Here is a 22,110-nt window from a genome sequence, read left to right as displayed (position 1 = left end):
CCTGCGTTAGCAGAATATTTTTTTTTCTCCTATTAAAAGGCAATCTTTAGTCGACACACGGAAATTCGATTTTCTCATTATTTTCGAAAGCAACAAAAGCTAGCGTCATTCTAACGCATTAATAATTTATCGAGATGACGAGAAATTTTGAAAGAAATATTATTTTAAGGTGTGGCATTGTCCAAAAAAAAAAAATAATATGGATTTTCTTTTAAAGACGATACTCATATTTGCGACCCGAGAATTACTGATCGATTGATGATAATAGGCGTCGTGCGATAAAAATGGATCAAAAGGATCAATTCGAGCTGGTTTTCATTGAATCTGTAGAGCATTCTTCTTCCAGTGATAAAGAAAATTGAAAAGACGACGAAGAAAACGCTTCTCAATAATTCTTAATTTGATACATAATTGAATATAATTTTAGTTTAATGTTTTTTGTTTTCATTTTTATCATTGTCTCCTTGTGCTTAAATGCCGGGCTATTTAATATTTAACATCATACAACAATAGAATGTGCAAAGAAAACTTTTGGGGAATATTTCGCATTTGTTCGAAAAACAGTTAAATAAATGATTTAAAAACAAAAATATTAATAGCTTTTTATTTTAATTTCTCTTCCCTGGATTTTCTTTGTTAAGAGTTTTTAAATCCTTTTCCATAATTCTTTTATTTTTTTCTTGTTTTTTTCGTTCATTTCTGATCAAAAGTAACAAAGACAACATTAAAATCCAATTATGCAGAAAGAAAAAAGGAAATATAAACTACAAGCGAAACTAACACACTTGACTTCAATGCATCATCAACGGCATCATCATCAGCATCAGCATCAGTAGAAATTATCTAGATTAAGTAAAGAGTTGCCGGGGCTGCGGCAGAGGTATTCATAGAGTAAGAGATTGCAAAGTGGCGGACAATATATGAGACAGTGTGGGTGAATGAGTAAGATAGAAAGAGAAAGAGATATATATATATATATATATAGAGAGAGAGAGAGAGAGAGAGAGGGAGATAGAGAAGAAGATAGAGATGGAGAGATTGAGTGTTTGAAAGGGAAAGAGCAAGAGGGAAAGCGAAAGAGAGAAAATTCTTTTACGCGTATACAAATGTACACACACACACACACACACACACACACATGCACACGAATGCACATGCACATGTACATATATATATGTATATATGTATATATTTGTTTTTTTTAATTAATGAGCTGTAATGAGCAAAACTGTACAAACGAGCGCAACAAATACCAACAATAAAAATCCAGTAGTATTGCACACACATGCACACATACACGCATACACGCATACAAAATTCAACTATAAGCCGAGTTTAACATTTTTAAAGCGAGCGCATACACATACACATTTAAATGAAATGAACACTTGTAAATGTTTTTGCATTCTACTCTTGTTGTTGCTATTATTATTATTATTATTATTGTTGTTGTTGTTGTAGTTGTTGTAGTTTAACTAATTCTTTTTGTAATTACTGTGTGCAATTTCTATTTGTACATAAATGAATGCGCAAAAAAGGAATGAAAGTTGTGCTGGCATGCTGCATATATGTATGTATGTATGTATGTGTGTATATATGTATATATATATATATATATATATATATATATGTGTGTGTGTTTGGGGCAAGAAGTAACATAAATTATGCTCAAAAATATACATGCACCACAGCGTAAAGACTGTGTAACGGAAAATTTAAAAAAAAAAAAATAATAATAAATAAAAACTTTAGGGATTACAAAGGGAAAAACTCAAGGAAATAAAATATGTACTACAAACACATCAAAGCTTTGCAAGAAGCAAAAGAGGCAAAAAAGAGGCAAAAAAAAAAAAAAAATGAAACAAAAAAAGAAAAAAAGGTTTACTTTTCAATCTGTCTGTTGGTATACGTTTGCAATAGAGAGCATAGCTTAATAGCAAACATACGAAAACGAAGTTCTACGAAAACATACAAAACCTCCTACAACTACAAAGAGTTCAGGGGTAAGGTGAGATTAAGAGCCTCCCACTCAGCTTAAAAAGTGGAAATGAACAAAAAAAAAAAAACGAAAACGAAAAGCGAGGAGAGAAAGTTGTTTTCATCTTAAGGCGAATTTTGATTACGCCTTATCTACCCACACAAAAGAAACCGTTATTTATTGTAGGCGTGGCCGTTCCTATTATTTTTGCACTGAGTATTATATATGTAAGCCTAATAAGTAACTTGCCTTTAGATCGATATTTTTTTTTATGGGATGAAAATGCTTGATAAAAATAATTAGAAATTTTTTATTAATATTTTTTCAATATTTGTAATTTTCTTGCAACAAACTTTTCAGCAATATCTTTAAAAACTTTTTACGTTGTCTATAAAATTGTTACAAAAAAAAAAAAAAAAAAAATTAAGCGAAATAGAGAGATGCAAAACAGTGGAGGTGGACAATGGATTGTATTGTAGGTGAACGAACAACAAACAGCCTAAGACGTCGACTTGTTCATTTAGGCATATGCGTTGCCGATGCAAGTCATTGATGCGTATTTCTTGCGGTTACAAATGAATTTATAAAATTAATATATCCTCGTCGCGTTGTGGGTGTAGAAAGAAAAATTATACATATTTATTATTCCTGATGATGATGTTGTTGTGTTGATATTTACCTGTATGTTTGTGTTTGTTTTTTAAATGTCAATGATTTTTAATGGGTGAACGCGTAAAATACATTCACACAATGTCTACACTTTTATGTGTATACGATGTAGTATGCATATGCATATGCATATGCATGCATATGTAGGTGTATCGAGTAAGTAAATACACGTATAAAAACAAACCTTAAAGGATTCTTGCATATGCATGTGCATTGTATTTGTATGCACATTTGCACTTGTGTGGAAGAACACTGTGCAATAATTTAACAACTACACCCACAACAACGTTATTGCACAAACAAATGTTATGTTACAAAATTCCTGTGCATATGTTATCATAAGCTTTGACAGAGTCTATGTGCACATACAACTTTATGGAGTTGTGAGTGCGCGTGAAGGTGTGTATGCCGTGTGTAAGGTCATGGAACCTGGCGGCTTGTTTTCTTTGATGCTCAAACTATAACAGATCTCTTATACGTATGCATGCATTTAACCTGCTGCTGCCGCTGCTACTGCTGTCGTCGCTTTTGCAGCTAACTGTGTTTGTTAACGTTTTTCAACTTTGTTTGTCTGTTTGTTTCATTTTTTTTTTGTTTTTGTTTTTGTTTTTGCTTTTTTTTCTGATTTATGTACAACGGAGAGTTTCGTTTTTTTTTTTTTTGTGTTTTTTTCTTCTCTCATTTCAATTGATTTCTTGTACATCCATACAGGCTGGTAAACAATTGATTTTTTTTTCGCGGTTTTCCTTACAAAAAACTACAAAGGATGCTTAAAGGATGTTGGCTTTTACTGATAAAAAAACATGAAAGCAAAACAAAAAGATTGCAAAAAAAGAAAAAATAAAAAAAAAAGGGAAAAAAGAATTTCAGGTAAAAATTTTAATTGATCTGATAATTAAATTGAGGTTTTCATTATTTCATAAAGCGAAAATCAAACCATTTGTCCAGAAATAACGTTTATGTCGTCATCGTATCTCGGAGTAAATTTCGAAATAAAAACTGCACACGGATATGAATACAGATTTGTATAACAATAATCATCGGACTGAATGATGTAAGCTCACCCATGGAAACAATAGTTCGGCGATAGCATTTTGAACGTTTGCTCATAATAAACAATATTTTATCCGTCACAAGCGAGAACGCATTAGCAGCTGTAGAAAATAAAGGCAGAAAGACGAATTCGAAATAAATACAAAGAAAAGAAAAAGAAAAAAAAAAAAAGAAACGGTTTAAAAAGACAACTAACTGACTTATGTTAATTTCTTTTGATATATTTCACTAAAGAGATTTCCCAGGACACAATGATGTAAGGCAATGAATGGCGCTAATGGCAATCCGGCGAATATGATGATATGAGTTACTCGGGGAAAAAATAGTTTAGCCTACGTATCCGACGAGACGGGTAAATATTACGCTTGCAGATAAGAAAATTTTTTCGTACGAAGCCGACACAATCCGACGAGATCAGAATCGAGCAATAAAAAGCTCATTACAATATCGTATCGTGCTTATTGGTGTACATAAACTATCCCGCTACAAAAGTGCTATCAAGGGCTATGTCAAATGCCTCCACAATTGCGGGATGTAAGTGGAGCAGATACGAAAGCTGATTCTGAACTCGATCGATATAATAAAAGATGGATTTATTTAAGCCTTTCCGTGTGTTGTTGTATATATCCGCACAAACTTGACATAATCTTGTACTACAAGTGGTGTAAAGTATAAAAAATGATTGAAACGAAAGAATTGACAAATAAATAGGTAAAGTCAAGCAAAAAAAGGTAATCAAATTATGTTCGATCGTGACCGAATCTTTTATACCCTTCATCGTTGTCCCAAAAAAAATAAAGACAAAGTAAAAGCTTTATAATATAGTATGGGCACGGCTGATTTTTTGCTATTTTCAAAATAAAAGTTCGTGTCATACAAGCGTGTGGGCACTGTAGGCGTATCCTTTGAAACGCTTAGTTCGTTATCAAATTTGTTTGCAAATTTTTAGGCGATATCTTCATTTTCGCTAACGGAAAACCTTATCACATAGTGTGCTACTGCACACTTGGTCAGACAGACATATCGACAGACGGACTTGCTTAGGTTTATTCCGAATTTGAAACTGGCCAAGAATGTATATATATATATATAGTTAATAGCGTTTTTGAAGCTTGCCTATGCGCTTTTCGAAGGTAATAAAAAAAAATTTAATTTCGATACGCTCTAATGTTAAGTAGGCGTGATCAATTTTTTCCATTTTCAAAAAACGAATTTCTTATTTAAACAGGGATATCCTGATTTATACATAATAGTGTAGGCTCGTCCTTCGTGAGTCATTTTCAATACCAACCCGCGTGCAAGAAATTTCCAATGCTTCTGTCAAATTTGAAGTCGATACCTTCATTTTCATAGCGAGGAATATATTTATAACATACATTACGCCGATAAACAGACAGATGGATACATGCTGATCAAGGATAGATATATATTTTGTGGGGTCTCTGAAACTTCCTCCTACGCGTTGCAAATGTTTTGACAAAATAATGAATATACCCCTCAACCTTCGTTGAATAGGTGCAAACACCGAAAATAATCCAATAAGTAAGAACATCCTGCGCCTCCTATCGAGAGCATCATTTTAAATATTTACAAAAGATTGGACAATTTTTTCTTTTTTTTTTTCTAAATTTTTAATCCAACAATTATTAAGTTTCGGGACTGAAAGTAAAAATATTATATCCTACAATAAAATCCCTATTATTGGTACAGAGTGCCAACATCATCCACACGTTTTCTATCATTAGGTAAATAAATCATAATTATATAATAATATGTATGCATCGTACATGTGTAACCGTAGTTCAAATGGACGCAGTCGCATTTAAAAGATCAACGAAGTTGACGATGTGCAAAAATTGGATCATATTAAATTTTTTTTTTTTTTTTACTATTTCCCATTAATATAAAAAAAAAGCACATGTTCACTTATCAGTATATATACCCATATCTATCTATCTTAATTATGCGCTTAGTTTAACTCTGGTTCATATTATAAAGTGATCTTATTTTGATACGCATCACCGAAGGATGAGGGGCAGATTGATTTTGTTAAAATGTTTGCAAGGCCCGGAAGGAAGTATGAAAGACCCCCCAACAGCGTGTATATATTCTTAAGCAGTATCAAGTTGGAAATCATTTTAAGCAGCATGCCCGTCTGTCTGTCTGCCTATCTGTCTGTCCGTCTAAGTAATGTTTGTTGTTAATATTTTCCTGGCCGACTATCGAGTTCAAATTTAACAGAAGCATTGGAGATTCTTGCATGCCAGTTTAGCTTTGCAAATCGCCCAAAATTGGTGGGAGGACACGCCTACAGTGCCACATAAACTGTGAACCCTCATTGTTTTTCAAACATAATGAATAATTAGAAAATGGAGAAATCGCCTACGATCGAATTTGGAAAACAATTTGAGAGTGATGCAAAATTTTCAAAGGGCACGCCTACACGCTGATAGGATAAGAGCTTTTATTTTGAAAATGGAAAAAAAATTAGTCGCGTTCAACTCATATTGTAGGGCATCGAAATTTCTTCATCTTTTCCGCATATCGCGGAGACCATGGGTACAAAAGATTCGGGCACGAACGCATACAAATTTTTTTGCTTTGCTTGTTCAATTGTTGTTTCTCTTCACTGCAATTAAGTTAGTTTGTAGCTTACATTCCGCTGATGACTCGCTCTGTAGCGGAATTTAATAAATAAATAAACGCTTCAAGCTTCAAGCAACACCTGAATTCATCTGACAATGGTTTATGATAGAGGAGCAAAGTGAGTAATCACTTGAATAGTCTTCTAGTTCGTTCCACGCACATGATTTTCACTAATAAAACTATTGCGTTTATATATTGGCCTATGGCTTTACATAGAAATGGATTATATAATAGATTTTATAGGATTATAGAATAACATTTATAAGCACTTCTTGTTCTTGTTCTTCTTCTTCTTCTTCTTCTTGTTCGTATTTGATTCCATTCTTCCTTCTTCATATTCTGATGTGTACATAAACGCGATTATGCGACCGCCTCATTCCCTAATCAGGTTGCCGTTGAATGCTTAAATCGCACTTAAATCCCCCCTATTGCAGGTAGTGAACAGAACAGATATCAGTTGAACTTTTTAACCGCAATTTTATTTACTATATATATTATACACACACACACATATATATATATATATATATATATATATATATAGTGCGTTATAAATTGCAAGTATCATAATTAATTTAGTATGAATTTTCATATTCGTTGCGGTGGAGGTTATAAAAATATTAAAGTGCATACATATCCGATTTTATGAGCATCATGTTTATTTATTCATTTTCCACATAGAACGCGTTAGTTAGCATTGAAATATAATGAAAATAATAACAACATACGCATTTTTTGAAAATGTTATCATAACAATGAAAACACGGATGGAGGGAGAGAATTAATAATATTTTTAAAGTCAATTTATTTTTCGATTTTTTTTTACAACCAGCTGTCCAACATTGTGCGACGGAAGCGCCCGCTCAGAACCATAGAAAAAATTATTTCTTTCTTTAGAGATTTAGATAAGATTTTACAAATCAAACGAAACATTTTCTTAAATATGTTTTTTCCCTCCTCTCTAGCTTTCGCTGTTTCGCAATCATATCAATATGTTTTGCATCCTGGGACGGGGAAAACATTTGTAAATGTTTTTCATTTTATAGTTAAATAAATATTTTAGCGTAACTTGTTGTGTAAGCGTAAGTTTTCTATTGGGCGATTTCAATCTGATATAAATAAGAGAAAATAGAGAAAATTTTTATAACTTAAACTTTTAACTAAGCGCGTCCTCGCCCGTTATGGGCCGCAAAGATATTCGAAAGAAAGTTGATGATGGTTTAGTAAAATTTTTGAATTACGTTTAATTTATGCTGATTAAGGACATATGTCAAATGGAGTTGATAAGGCTCGGTGAACAAAACCGTATTGCATTTAGTTAAAAAAATCTTTAGGACTTTTCAGGTCAATACCTGAAGTTAGTAGATGATGCATGATTTGCGCGGACCGTACGTTTGGCGTGTCTGCTACGTACAACAATTTTAATATTTTGCTATTTACTCGTTTCCTTTATGCTTTAACTCAAACGTATTCTCGTCTAATAAAATTTCAACTTAACAGGCACATATGTGTTTATTTAAAATTTTCATAGCATTCCTCCGCCCCCCGTCTTGTGTTATGTATATTGAGTTAGTGAGTGAATGAATGAATGAATGAATGAATGAATGAATGAGTGAGCGAGTGAGTGAGTGAGTGAGTGAGTGAGTGAGTGAGTGAGTGAGTGAGATTTCCTCTTCTGTTTCTAGTATCTGATGGGTGTCTGCAGTTGTACGGTTTTTCTCGCTTTAGCGGAAGTTAATTGCAAATTGAAAACGTTCATATCTCTGCTGTGGGCTGACTGTATGTATATATAAGAAACAAAGCTTTATCATTTAAATCTACAAATTATGAAAACAACTTCTTCTAAATAAAACCTACGACAGAGGTTTAGTGGTTTTATTTGTGATTGTATGATATTTGATAGACATCTGTCAACTTTGCGTGTGTGTGCGTATATGTGTGTGTGTGTGTGTGTGTGTATATATGTGTGTCTATGTTTCTTCCTTTGTTTTGTTTTTTTTTTTTTTTTCTGGGATGAAATCAAAATGAAATTCATGTTAAAGTGTACAACGAAGATATGTGTGCATGCGTTATGATGGAAATTTGAATTTTAAATGTGTTAACAAGAAAAAAAAAAAAAAAAAAAACTTGTCAACCACGTTATGCGTGAAGACAACCGATGAGGAGAAGGGAAGAAGGGTAGCATGGGATTTAGAAGCATAAAACGCGTCACGTATAACAAATGCTTTAACATTAATTTTCTTTCATTTTTCACCTAGCAACGATAGACAGGATTACATTAGCAGAGTTTCCGTAACCGATTTAATTTTCATCAATAATCCGCCTTTCATTTATTTATTTCCTTTTTGATTTGTTGGCTAACGGTTTATATATAGAAAAATTTTAGAGACGATTTCTCAAAATGACATAATTCCAACAGCTTTCATATTTTTTTTTTTTTTGACGATTCGAGCTTAGTAACGCCCTAGAGAACTGTTCGCAAGCCTCGCAAGAATGGCTTCGGTGTTGCCATTCTTTAATATTTTGCGATAATAATAATAACAATTTTTTTTCTCTTTTTTTATACTCAAATACACGCCTCGTTCTTATTTCGAATATTGCTGGTACACGAAGAGATGGTCTCACGAACGATTTATTTTTTTAAGGTCGCTTAAGTGATATAATCCTTTGTTATAAGTTAAGTTAAGGACAGTAGTCTGTTAGTCAGGCCCAATATATATGATTGCATTTTTTGATATTATTCGTTGTTCTTCGACAGCAGAGAACGTTTTGAATCTACTGAGTGCAATGCCGTTCCAAATATACCTCTAGATAGACATGGGAATTGAGTTGAGCTGGCTGTTGTTTTCATTTCTAAGACTAGTCATTGACCAGCATATTTATTAATCAGTTCTCTTTATTCACACAAATTCGTAATTGGGAGATAATGGCGGTATATTCACTACGTTGTATGAAAATTTTGTCCTTATAAACTGTTTTTCGAGTAAATACGCTCTTCACCCAATGAAGTGTAGCAAATGTACACTCCCATGTTAATGGTTAAAATCAAACAAATTATATAAATTGATGTTCGATCTTTCGATCTGGTCCCCCTTGACGATTATGTAAAGAAAACCGTCAGGCAGAGAGATTTTAGCGAGCACTCAGGCGGCCATCGCGGAAATTGGTGTGCATGGTGAAGGCATCCAAACGTTAAAGATGCCTTGAGCCGATTATTTCAATAAAACTAAATGTTTTTCTTACTTAGTCCAGGGATTTATTGGCCGATATATGTTCATCAAATTCTTCGTATTGTAATGCTTTCGATCCTCTACAGATAGGTTAACATATGATATATAATTCTATAAAGATTTGATATGAATCATTTTCAGTTTTATAGTGTCACCCAATGGGCAGAAAACAGCTAGAAAAAGATATGATAAGATAAGAAAGGCAATAACTTAATATCAGATATCAAAAGTTTTGCGGTAATTAATCCTTCAGACAACAGACAACAGAAAACTTATTCCATTCTATTCGTGTACGATTAATTTCACATTACGCGCGAGTATCACGTTATCGCAAAAACACTAGTTCCTCATTGACCAAATATAAATTTGAACGTAAGTACTCTACATCACCATTAAAATTGAAAATATATGAAATATTTGGCTAGAATTTTTAAATGCAAGACGCAATGCGATATTTTCGATGCGAACAAAATAAATCAAAAAAAAAAAAATAAAAAAATAAAATTTGTTTGCCATTATTGGACAATTATTTGATCAACTATGAATAAAAGTTTTGTGTGTATAATCATTTTATTTGATATGTGACCGAAATCTATAATCCATTAAATGTGAATAGAAATGAAGTCTTATTGATTTTACACAAACCGCACAAGCGGTTTATTAAATCTCTCGAATGTTTATTATGTACAGATAGATAAGCACGCATCGTAGATTTCATTTAACTTATTGATCAGCATTAGGATCGAAATTGTATTACGCTGTCTGTCTTGTAAATTGAATTATGTGTAATATTATTATTATTATTAATGCAGCCATTCCTCGCTTAATTCGAAAGTTAGGTAAATCAACTAAAAGTTTCAAATTAATTATGAAAGAAATATTCAAATATTTATATAATTGATAAAAAGAAAGAATCCTTGAATGGAGTCTCTTAAATTGTTTTTGTTGTTTCTTAATTCATTATATACACATTATACGATTGTTTACATATATATATATATATATAAGTCAATTATAATAATAGTATCCTTAAGTTAACCAATTAAGTTAGGGCATACATTGCCAATGGATAAAATAAAGTAACGCTATCAAATGATTAAAGACAAATAAAAAAATCTTTAATATTAAATTCTTTCCGAAAATCGTTTAATAATACTTTTGCTTATTGATTTGGACTAAGCGATAAAATTCAGATTAAATAGCATTCTATTATCGGATGAAATTATTCATCAGAAAACACAAAAATATATATTCTAAGGTAATAGAAAACGAAACAAATAGAAACGTTTGTAGTTACAGTCAATGGAGGTAAATGATTATATGATAGGAAACCTGACTTCAACTGTTCTGATACAAGTTTAGTAAAATTAATTTTCTTGTCCAAGGGTTTCATATATTTCATCTATTTTTCTTCATAAATTATCTTCATAAAAATGCACTTTTTTTCTGTCTTCTCTTTGCTGACTCGAAAGACGAGACCAATGTGATCAAATATAATTTCTTTTTCAAATTTCTACGCCCATTATACTATTCAATGATTTTTGTCTCAAAAAAGTTTCCGATATCTACTCTGACTTTCTTTAAATAAGGCGTGAAAGTGATCGCATTCAGTTCGTTGAGCCGAACTATTGGTACACGCATGGACAGACAAGCTTAAATCGATTCAAAAAATACAAGTCCATTTAAGTAATATATACATCCTTATAAGCTTAATGTACACAGTGGCGAGCAAAACTGGGTACATAATATAAAAAGAAAAAAAAAAACGCATTAAATTAATACAATTCCCGTACTTATCCCCCAGTAGAGAAAAGAATTTTTGCATTAAACATTCGTCCTTACTATCCTCAAATTAATTATAAAATATATATCAAAATACAATTTACGAATAAGTAAATAAGAGCAAGCTAATCAAATGTCTTCGTTTATCCAGTTGTGCAGCCCTTTCGGCTCTTTTTGCTTCTTGCTTCTTAAAATGAAGTACTGATAAAAGATTAGTAAAATTTTTTCTAACTCTTTTATGATATTGATATAAAAAAAAAAAAAAAATGAAAAAAGTTTCAAGTACAGTCGAGAAAGGTATTCTTCAAGCTTGTGTCATCGGATTGTACTTTTAAGTATAAAAAAAAAAAACCAAATTTAATATTATTAAAAATCGCTTGAGGTCGTCCTAGATCGCTAAGCGATAATAGTGCTCGGCTAGTGGAGGCTATGTTAAAAAGAAAGACACGACGTCAAAACTGCAAAGGGGGCAGCAATGGCATAAAACGAGAATTTCAGCAAACGGACTACGCGTCGAGAGTGTTACGAGAAATCGGTCTTATTTCAGCAGTTAAGCAAAAGAAATCTGCTCTATCTAAAAGTAACGGTAAAGGTTGTTTGGAATTCTGTAGCAAATTCCTCAACGAAAAAATTGTTCTGCGGAAGATTGGAACGAAATTTAATTAAAGATTCCAATCCAGTCGCAATCCGACATTTTTGGAAATCGTCGAATGAACGCGTTCTAAGGAATCAAATGAAACAAATCACTAAGCATGATGTTGGCGGCGTAGTGATGTGGGTTTGTTTCATATGACAGCATGTCGGTTCTTTAAAAAAAACTCAATGGAATAATGAAAAAGAAAAACGATTGTCTCACCATACTCTAGATAAATTTGCTTGATTTCATTGAAACGTCTGCGTGTCTTGTTGAAGAAGTCATTTTCGAGCAAGACGAAAATTCTGAATGAACCGCAAAAATAGTTAAAAAAAACGAAGTAAGAATATTATAGTCCGGCAAGGCGGACTATTCAATACCCTACACGACGTTGTCTAAATCAATTCTTATTTTTTTTTTATCAAATTACTATTATGGGTCAATTTTTATCGTCGCCTATTAAAACTTCTGCTATACAAAGGATCAATTTTCGCTAAAATCGTTATTAGGGTAGAATCCAGAAAATAGGTCGAGATTACTATTATAATATAATTTTCATGATGAAGCATTGAAAATTACAACTGTTTTTCGTATGAACTTCAGTTTTTTTTTTTTATATGAGAGGGTTCAAAAATTGCCCCAGCCAGTCCATAGTTTTCACACGCCCAAATACTACTACTTAGGCATTTTGAAAATAGCATTTTTCTTTCCGTATAACGCCTTTTCAGGGCGCTGTATGGGGAGTGGTCGAAAAAGTGGACCGGTCCGGGCCGGGTCAAAACACGTCATCGTAGCAAATTTCATTGAAATATCGAAAAAATAGCGAATTGTATTGGCAGACATCTGACGGACAGGCGGACGGACGGACAGATTAGTTTAGATGAATTCAGATTATGGTCCTGAATCGATCGATACAATAAAAGGTGGGTCTACCTTAAGCTTTTCTGCGTGTTACATACGGTCGCACTAACTTAATATACCCTGTACCGCAAGTGGTGTAGGTTATAGTGATCCGAGTAGTTTAATTTCCGAACTCCGATATGGTTAGCGCAAAGATCGAATTTGAATTTAATAGAGAATTTTTGGACAATTGTGGAGAGAAAGATGACACAATGGAAATGTCCTTATAATAGCTTTAATGTCGTCTTTCGATTGGAATTGCAGCAGCGTGGGAAAGTATAAACAATAAAATAATGCAAAGACATAGCGTGTAAATGGCGGGTCAGACAAAATACTCCACGTGGTGGACCTGATTGATAAAACGTGCAAAACTGAATGATATGAAGCCGTTGTATACCTTGTGTCATACGTGTTATGGGATATAAAAAGTGGAATTATGATGTGACAAGTTAAATATTTGTTTGGTAAAACAAGCAAGAAGAAGCATTGATCTGTGTTACGATTATTATATCATCGTTAATTCATATGAAGACGATTGAAATGAATGTCAAGATAGTTGAATGGGGATAGTCGTCACTCGTACAAGATTCGCTCAATGGTGAAATTTTTGTTGTTTTTTTTTTTTTTTGTTTTTTACTTCTTTTACTTGTGTTTTATGAACTTTAAAGTAATATTTGTCAAGACATATATAAAGATTATTAACTTTTTATTATTTTAGGGTAATAAAGATTATCTAGGAACTAATGCATACATAATAAAGTAATTGTTTTATATTACTCGCGCCCGTTAAACGCTTGTGTATTTGATAATAATCGTAAAGAAACAACAAACCACAAACAACACATCTTTATTATATTTTTATTTCATAAAAGTTTTTAGTAATTTGTTTATGACGTTATTTACAATGCGATTATTTGACAAAATAATATTCAGCTCTGTGGGAGTAAAACGAAGATTGACACAAGACAAATAATTTTTAAAACCGAGACGTATCCACTTTTTTTATACGATTATTTCAAAAAATTTATTATTTTATTTATTCGCTGTATACATATATACATATATATATATATATATATATATATATATATATATTCTTTAGCATCATTAAAATTTCGCGTATTTTGAAATTATTTCCTTTTTCATATAAGGGAAAGAAGAAGAAAAGAAAAATTCCATTTTTTTTTTTTTTAACATTCCATCTTTTGCTCGCAGAGAGATTTATATTTTATTTTTAATGATATTTTGGCAATTTGACAAATAATTTCAAGACTACAGAATACACCAAAGTCGTATAAAAAAACAAAAAAAAAAAAAAAAAAAATATGAAAAAGATAATTAAGCAAACTGCGTAGGGGCTTTATACGATTTCTGATCGAAAACGCCTTATAGTAAAGCTGCCAATATTTCTTAAAAGAATAAAACTTATTTTATTCATAAAATTAATAAACATTTAAGTTTTTTATCCCGTTCTATCAAAAATTGCCACAGTCGATTCAATGTCCAATCCATACCAATTTAGAATGCTGAAATATTACTACTTACGCACTTTTGTTGAGAAATTTTGAAAATTGCAATTTTTTTTGCCAGAATAGCGCTTTATATGGGGTGTGATGCCTGTCTTGACAGGCATCCGCCGGACAGAAGGACAGCCTGGCTTAGCTAGGCTATAATGAAAGGTGGGTCTATCTTAAGCCTTGCTGCCTTTTATATTCGTCCGCATTAATATATACTTATAACAAGATTCGATCGAGTCGCAAAAATACCAAGAATCATTAGCGGACACTCCTTCAAATGTTTTGTTATTTGTTGGCAAGATTTTCTAATCTAAAGAAGAAGAAGTTTCTCTAATCTTTCTAATCATAAGGATTACCTGCCGGATCATTTCCGAATTGAGTTAAAGGTTAAACGCTATAAAAATCGTATTAACGAATAACGCCCTCTTCGATAGGCTTTAAGGATAGATTTTTGAATTTTTGATATAGTAGCCGCGCGGATACTGTTTTTTTTTTCTTTGTGTTACAGGCACAACAATAACATTAGTATACTTTTAGGTTTTGTTGTGACGGTCGTGCAATTAAAGAAAGAATGAAAATAGAAAGTAATAAAAAATTACTTAAAAAGCCTAATATTATTAATCGGATAAATTATTATTATGTTTTGCTTTCTTTTTATTTTTCTTTTTAACTTGTTCAAGTTCATTGATTATACACACACACACACGCACACACACACACACACACACACACACACGCGCGCATACACAGAGGCATTCATAAAAATATTAAAAAAAAAAAAAAAAAAATTTTTATTATTTCTCTTGTACAAGTGTACACCCTTTGCAGCGAGTGCTCATGATTTAATAAGAAAAATAAGTTTAGTAAATAATAAAAGCATAGCAAAAAACTAAAAAAAAAAAAAAAAAAAACAAAAAAAACACTAGTTGTGCAAAATGTATGCAGGCAAAATAACAACAACATCTGCCTTTTTTTTTTTTAATTGTTACTACACACGTATGCGCTGTATATGTAACTGATGCCAAAGCTGCCGGCATAACTCTTTACGTCATTTACACATGCTGTTGCTGGTAGTGCTATTGCCTTTGTTGCTGCCAAGCTAACTAGCAACAGTGATATTACATGTAGTAAAACAACAGCAAAATCATTCCCTAGCTAACAATAAAAACAACAACAACAACAACAAAAAACGATAATAACAACAACAAGTGCATAAAATCATTAAGCAGCGGCAGGCATTTTTAATATACTCTAACACAACTCACACACATGGCCGATATAAAATACAAAAAAAAAAAAAATAAAAATAAAAATCTGCACATTTTTTACTCACTGCTATTTTTTTTTTTATTTCTACTGTTAACAAAAAAGAGAGAATAACAAAAAGAAAAAAAAAGGGAGAAAACAAAGAAAAAATAAACAAAAATTTGAAAATTTCACACATACAAGCACTAATAGCAACACTCATACGGCAACAGCATATTTTGCTGCCATAGCTGCTGGTTATTGCTGGCCGAAACTAGGAATGAACAAACTCCTCGTCGCTAATGCTGAGCGTACATGTGTTAAAAATTGTTAATAAATGTTTGATGGAGGTTTTCTTTTTTTTTTTCGTTCTTTTTTTTTGGTTTTTTTTGTGCTAGTCTTAAAAATTCGTACTTGCATATACGTAGAAAGGTGTAAAAAGGGAAAAAAAAGTGAAAACTTTTTTAAAAAGAGGCGAAATCAAACGCTTGCATTCCATTTTATTAAGATCGTTTTATAGCTTAAGTACCTGGGCGATGAAAAGTCTGCAGACTGTAAATGGAAGGTCATTTGTTGAAGCTGCCGTAAACGTATTTATTAAGTCATTGCCTGCTAACTAGTTTGAGCAAAAAAATAAAAAGGATAATAATTTGCCCTTTAAAGTATGAAATATGATATAATAGTTAGTTGCTGGCCATTAAGATCCGCATTTCGCAACATGAAATTGCAAACCACAGAATCAGTGTCACCCAAGTAAATCTCTAAAGTTTCATCGGGAAATTCTAGAAGTCATCATGAAATAATTACACAATAACTAACTGTTATGTAACACTAGGCGACAAATTTCGATTTCGATTTCGATATTTTACAAAAATATCAATCATTAAATGATATCATCATTTTCCGAATTGCCGAAACAAATCCCGAAGCACGTCAATGAAGCTTTCTTTCCCCGATTATTCGATGCATCTTAATAATCAAACTATTTCGAATCGGATTGATGTTTGTACAAAAATTTATTTTATCGAACAAAGTTTTCCGCTAAGGAAAGGGATAGAATGGATAAATCCAGATACCGGCAGCAGGTAGGAATCAAGAAATGTATAATTAAATATTCACTTTATATATTGCATCCGACCTAATTCTTCACCAGCGGTTTTTCCAACTCTGGTATGAATGTATGAAGCAACCATGCCGATCGATTCCGCAAATCACTTGTCTGTTCCTCTGTTCATCTTGTACTGTTGTGTGCGTTATTTTGCCGAAATTTGATAAACCGATATATATATTTTTGAGCTCAAGGGCGAAGGCTGTTGAATGTGATTCGGATTTTATTAAGGCTCTTTCGACCACTTCGCATGCAACCTATTATTTCGAAAAGTCATTTTATGAATGAACTATATAAAGCGAAATCGTAAGGGATCTTTAATGATGGGCCAGGCTTTCCTAAGCTATTTTTGCTTGCTTATATCAGTAATAGATAAAGCCGATCCGTTAATTGCAGCATGAAAACAATTCATCAATTATTGATCTCTCTTAAATTGTTATTTATTTTGTGTTTTATAAAACCATTCGAGTATTGGAAATTATTGCCATTGCTATCAAGTAGGTCTCACGACTTTGCACTCACTCAGGAAGTAATTTCCTTGTATAACGAATAAGTGAATTTTCGTTATTTTTAGAAATTTTAAAAACCATATTTTTTATACAATGACGATGGCCTAAAAGATAATATGTTCGTAACAAGAAGAAGAAAAAATTGCAAAATCATTATTGATAAAGTTTTCTTGCTATCTATCAGTTATTTGTTGTTGACAAAAGTGATGCCATTTGGCGTAATCGGGAAACTAACTTAAAGTAAACTGAAGACATTCACATATTTTTTTATTTTCTTCTTCTTTGGATAATTCATGCCTACACGTATGTGTTCTGGAACCGTATTGTAGTTACACGAAGAGTCTTCAAATAAACTACGTTTTCGGAGGCGATAATTTCTACACTTTTCAAAGCATCTTTTTTAGACGATCTAAATTTTATCATACCTACATACCTATATTGACTCTAAAGTTTCTTTGGAAAATATTTTAAAAAATCGCTTGCAACCCAATTGTTGATGCATTCGAAATTCTCTGCGAAAGATTGGATTTCATATAGATATAGTTTTTCTTTTGATAATTTTTAATCCATTACCGTCTTTAATATTAAAGGAAAAGTTAGTTGATCATTTTTGGCAATGCGGCAATGATGTTGATAAATAACACTGTTGAATATGGCTTTTTAAACAAGTTTTCTATATATATATATATATATATATATATATATATAAAGATATATGCATCACTATTATGTATGTATAACTTAAGCTTAAACACAATAAGGGTCGAAGCTCTAAAAGACATTTAATTAGAGAAATATAGTAAAGTTTTTCGCTTCTTCTAAAATATGCAAGGAAAAAGAAGAAGAAGAAAATAAAAAATTTATTATGTATGCAAAAATTAATTAACATGCGAAAAGCATAGAAACACTTTCTTAAACACAAAACTGGCACAAGGCACATTCATTTATCCTTTTTGCGGAGAGTTTATTTAGTTTTGAAACTTTTTCTTGTTTTTTTTTTTTTTTTTTTTTTTTTTTTATATTTTAACGGAACCATCATCAACTGTGAATTTCATAGAAATCCAAAGAGAAGAGGAAAATTATAATAGAATTGTATGAACTTAAGTAAAGGATTAAGTGAAAGCAATTTTGGTTACATATTGAAATCAAATTGAATTCATTTTAATTTAACCTAAAAAATGTTCCGACTTTTTATAATGTTCAAGGGAGCTTTATGAGAATTGGACATTAATTGTTTAAGATTTGATTTGAAGGTCCAAGGAATAAAGCATCTTTTCATTTTTCGATTTGAATCTTTTCAATTTATCCGTTATGCTTATACTACAATAAATTTTTACATTGTTAATTAAATTCTCCATTTTTTTTTTTATAATTTTGCATTAAAAATTTTCAAGTTTATATTCGATAGATAGCGTTTAGCTGGCATTATGAAAGAGAATTTACTTTTTTCTATGAATAAAAGAGATGCGTGCGTATGTAAATGCTATCCATTTGTTAATTATGATTATCTATGGTTTATGGTCTTCTGACTCTTATCGGGTAAGTTGGGGATGCCTTGAGGGTAAAAGTGTAATAGCCATTGAGCCACTTTGGACGCGTTAAAAATTCTGTGAATCACTGATCTGTTAAAGGTGACTGCATCGATTTGAACCAATGCTAATCAAGAAGAAGGCAAGCCGGCAGATGTACCCATCAGTAGTAGAAGTTCAGTATCATTTCTTGGGCCAGACGTATGCGAATTTTCATCTGACCTGGAATAGGATAGATTACTTATTGTTTGCCCGAACGGTGCTTCGATTTTTATAACAATGCCCGAATACAACTTTTTTTTAGGGATATCCCTAAGGGACGAAACTTTTTTCGAGATGGAATTCAAAAATTGCCGGAAATATAGTGAAAAGTCGTATATAATACTCCGAATAAATGAAAGTAAATTCTGACTAATTTGTCTGAATAAAATGGCAAAGTTACGGGAATAAATCCCTCAGAACTTATTTGTACACACAATCAATATATGTAAATACAATGTTAATACCGTCGAAGATAAACTATAAACACTTTTGACTATGTAATTAGTTAGGTGGCAAAGACGATGGCATGCAAGTCAAAGACAAAACTATGTTTTTCTTTGTTGCAGACAATTTTAAAGCCATTGTTGAATAAACGGCACCTAAGGCGCTAGACTATTCCAAAAGCATTGCTTTTATGTATTTGTTTTTTGTTCTTGTGCCTAACAATATGTGGATAGCGCTCTAAAGAAGAACACGTATAAACGATTCCATTAAGCTTGAAACTTTTGAAACCTTGTATAGATAGTTAGTATAGAACTCTCAGGAAGAAAATTAATGTGCTAATGCGAGCAATTCTGTTCGCTACTGCCCTCTAAAGATTTAAGAAAAAGAAAGCGTTTTAACTGAGCCGTATTTCGAAAAGAATTCAAGAAAGTTTCAACCGATTGGAAAAAGTGATAGACGTCATCTGTTCTTTTGTAAAAAAAAAAAAAAAAAAAAAAATTAAAAAAAAACATTTTACTTAACCTATTGACTTACCATTTTTTCACTTATTTTTTGAAGGACTCAATTACATAACAAACATAAATTTCAATAAAGGTGTTGTGTGTTGGTTGATGGCGCTTTAAATATTCTTCACAGAAAATTCTGTAATAATAAAAAGAGAAGGAGAACAACAATAAATATTTGCTGAATTTATTTATTAAAAAAGAAAAAAAAAAATTGCATGAATTAAAAAATAATTAATTTTATTAAAGCTTTTCAGCAAATATTCAGAAAAGATAAGTGGTCTGCCTTCATTGAAAATGCAAATGCAAAATATCTTGATAATATATTAAATATCTTTGCAAGCAAAAGTTTTTATTTAATGCCTGTTTGTTTACTAAGTAAGCAAAAATATATATATATATATATATATATATATATATATTTTATTTATATATATATTGGGTGTTTGCAAAAATTTTGATCGATGACTTGTACAGATAGAAAAGATAAAAAAAAAAAATGGGAAATACCAATGTACATAAGGGTTGACTTGATCGGTTTTGACCTTCCTCTACCTAAAATAACGGTTTTCCACTTAATATTATTGACTTATTCAACGTACAGCGACGGCAATCAAGAATCGCCCAAAATTTCCCTCCTTCCAAATGTATTACTTTGTTGTTCTATATTTGAAGAAAGCTGCTCTCGAAGCCTGCCAAGTACGTTTAGCGGCTTATGGTGATGTTGCTTCATCATATCCCAATTGTCAGTTTCGTGCTTGATGGTTTAAAGATGGCGACACGAATTGACTGAAAATGCAAGAGCTGTCCACGATACACTGTTACAGCTCGAAACGGAAGTTCTGTCACACTCAGCGTACTCATCCGAGACGTCACTTTCCGATTATCAATTGTTCAAATCGTTGCAGCATGGCTTGGCTAGTACGCGGGGTTCGCGAAGTTAAAGAAGTATGGAAATGGGTCGCTGCGAAACTAATATAACTTTTTTTGACATAATATCGAAGTTTTCTCAACAAATGGTTTTTTCAAGGGGAAAAATGATCAAAATTTTTACAAATACCTAATAATATATAATATATATATATGTATATATGTATGTATATGTATATATATATATATGTATATGTATATATGTATGTATGTGTGTATTAAACTTAATATATAGAGTTGACAAGACGAGCATTGCTATCTGCAATAAATCTTATAGTTAACATAAAAGACAATGGCTAACACTATTCCTGTTAAATCCGGCATACAGTACAGTATAATAAAGACGGAACATTTATCGAATAATTAAGAGTGGAGAGAGCTTGATTAGGGCATTTCTAAAATGTAAATCAGAAAATTTATTATAAATTTCTGAATGCACTTTGTTAACTTCTTAGTTGACTATGTACCATCCTGGTGAAGCTATAAATAGCCTAAATGTCTGATTGATCAGTTTTGCGCCAAAAAAATAATTTGGCTTAAGAGCATTAACTTCACAACTGTTATAATCGTTTCATTCGTCGTCGAGTTGAATTTTTTTTTTTTTATTTTTTCGTCGACCTCCGAAATCATTTGTAACTATCTTACCGGTAGCATATACTAATTGTAATGTTATTGGTAAACAAACGTAAATTGTTATAAAATATTTAAATAGTATGCAATAACTTTATTCTGTAAGTTTGATGTGGGTAAAGGTGAAAAGAAAAATGCGTCATAATTTCAAAAGGAGCAAACGAAAATGGAATCGAAGCTACGTAACGACCCAATAGACACAAACTATTACTAATTTATAAAGTAATAGCAATGAAGAAAGGTCTTATCTTTTATATATGTATATATGTATATATATATATATATATATATACCTATTACAAGTCAGCGTGGATCGGAGAATGACGAATGTTGCTTCTTTAATTAAAATCACAAATTTATTCAGCTTGTTGCAACCGCCCTTCAACACTAAACAAACACTGTAAAGTAAAGTTGAGGCCCTTATTTTGTTTGCTCTTCGTTTAAGAAAACTAAATGTATGTATGACTTGATGATGATGAACAAAAATTAAACACAAATTTACTTCAATGTTAACAAGAATGACAGGAACAGTGAAAGCGGTAATGTAAAGAAAAAAATTTTATAAATACAGTAGCGCAACAAAGTTTGCATACAGTACGAAAAATTATCTGCATTTGTGAGTTGAGGGTAAAAAAAAAATATATTTCCTAAAAAACAAAAACTTTTATTACATAAAAAAAAAAACAAGATTCTTTTCACTTAAGACAAAGTTATGAGCGAAAAAACCCAAAAAATAATCGAAAAAAGTATTCATATAAGGA

At 31.6% G+C, this 22,110-nt stretch overlaps 1 protein-coding gene across 1 annotated transcript in view; it reads right to left on the bottom strand.

Moving 5' to 3' along the window:
- Positions 1 to 22,110, bottom strand: part of LOC119645119 (frizzled-2-like) — a 220,597-nt gene that overhangs the window by 12,282 nt on the left and 186,205 nt on the right. The window contains exon 5 of the mRNA XM_038045049.1: positions 19,821 to 19,928. The gene's annotated coding sequence lies outside the window, so the exon portion shown is untranslated. The remainder of the gene's footprint in view (positions 1 to 19,820; positions 19,929 to 22,110) is intronic.

Source organism: Glossina fuscipes, unplaced genomic scaffold (assembly GCF_014805625.2).
Source record: "Glossina fuscipes isolate IAEA_lab_2018 unplaced genomic scaffold, Yale_Gfus_2 1, whole genome shotgun sequence".
In the NCBI taxonomy this organism is placed as follows: Eukaryota; Metazoa; Arthropoda; class Insecta; order Diptera; family Glossinidae; genus Glossina; species Glossina fuscipes.
This window is presented reverse-complemented; position numbering and strand designations above follow the sequence as displayed.